The sequence below is a fragment of the Octopus bimaculoides genome, chromosome 26, assembly GCF_001194135.2.
Source record: "Octopus bimaculoides isolate UCB-OBI-ISO-001 chromosome 26, ASM119413v2, whole genome shotgun sequence".
NCBI classification, from domain to species: Eukaryota; Metazoa; Mollusca; class Cephalopoda; order Octopoda; family Octopodidae; genus Octopus; species Octopus bimaculoides.
Window position 1 is genome coordinate 1,918,298 of NC_069006.1, and position 1,801 is coordinate 1,920,098.

A 1,801-nucleotide genomic window follows, 5' to 3' on the forward strand; every position below is an offset into this window, starting at 1 on the left:
TGTGTGTGTGTGTGTGTGTGTGTGTGTGTGTGTGTGTGTGTGTGTGTGTGTGTGTGTGTGTGTGTGTGTGTGTGTTTATTGGCCAATTTAACATTCATGGGTGGAGTTCGCTGAATTTTACCAAAATATGTAAACAAAGATCGTTATCGCATTTTTTACAGACATTCGTACACAAATATATATATACACACACTCGTGCATATTCATTGCATACACATTCATAAACATATACATAATAGTATGTGTGTGTGTGGATATATGTATATACGCACTAAGATAAATGTAGTTAATCCTATATTCATGCAAACACGTGTGTTACTATACATCGTGCGTGTGCTTGTGTGTATTTTTATATGCCTATCTTTTTACAAAAATGTATGTATATACAAATTGTATCTTTAAATATGTATGTATATGTGTAGACATGTATATATAGCGTATATATATATATAAATACATACACACATAGATGCTAACATATATAGACACAGACGCACATGCGTACACACACACATATATATATGTATGTATATACACATGCACATGTTTCTTAAGAGCACAGTCCGTATACCTGAGATGACTACAGTACACTCCGAAGTATGCATTGACATCGGGTAGATCATGCTCCTGCATTCATTTCTTCGGACGATATATAGCAGCCCTTACATGCATATTCAAAACGTTTCTCGCAAACGAACTTAACGTATATATATATGCACAGATACACATATGTTTATGCAATGATTTGGGCTATCGCCAACATCAAATGGTCGTTCGTCCGGAAAAGGCTAATAGAATTAGATTACTTAAGATTTAGCAAGCTCGTACCAACTGAAAACAAAGCAAGTTTGTTTTAGCATCGTAGCAGATGCACTTAGTAAAGTCATCGCTGCCGGCGAGGCTGCGGTGAGATTGGATCTTGAGCAATTCTTTTAACTGGAAGCAGTAAGGTTACGTTTACGTTGACATACCTAAGGCATTTGCTCTAAGATATGTAAGGACAAAAGCTGCTCGATTGACCTGAGTGTCGGAAGCGCAACGAGGTAACACAGCTGTTCCTTGACTCCAAGATGTGTATCGCTTTTTAGTAGCACTTCACTCGACTGTTCAGGACGAATCGTGGGCCGAAACACTGGATGGGTAACATCCATAGAAATACGTCAGTAGTGGTTGTCTGCCCAGATTTCAAATCGCCTGATTTGGTTGCCCTATCCTAGGAGCGATTTATTTTGCGATGTCATAGCAGATATCTACCTCAACTCAGTTCTTTGAGTCACGAAGTAGTGGCACTACAAATAAAGGACCCAAACAAAAAAGATTACATTGGTAATTTTCGGCGCTAAGTTCTGTAAAGCAGCTTTAAAAATGTTTTGCCTAGTTGTAAGTAAAAAGGTTGTTTGCAATAATGATCTCCTATGTGAGGACTGGGTATGTATACTGTGGCTGATGATGCATAGACATGCGCTGAGGCTGCGACATTTCCAGGATCCCAGGAAGTATTATAGGGTTTTATCGAGTTCTATAGCGGTTTAGTAGCAAGCTAGAGCGACGATGTGTTTGGGTTGACTCTGGGTTTCGATGAGAATCAACAAGCAGGTTGGAATCGAGCTGATAGAATCTTTGGCACGGCATAATAAATACTTTGCAGCATTTTGACCATCTTTATGCTCTGAGTTCAAATTCCACGAGGTCGAATTTGTCTTTCATATTATTATTACTATTCTTCTTCTTCTTCTTCTTATTATTATTATTATTATTATTATTATTATTATTATTATTATTATTGAGGCGGCGAGTTGGC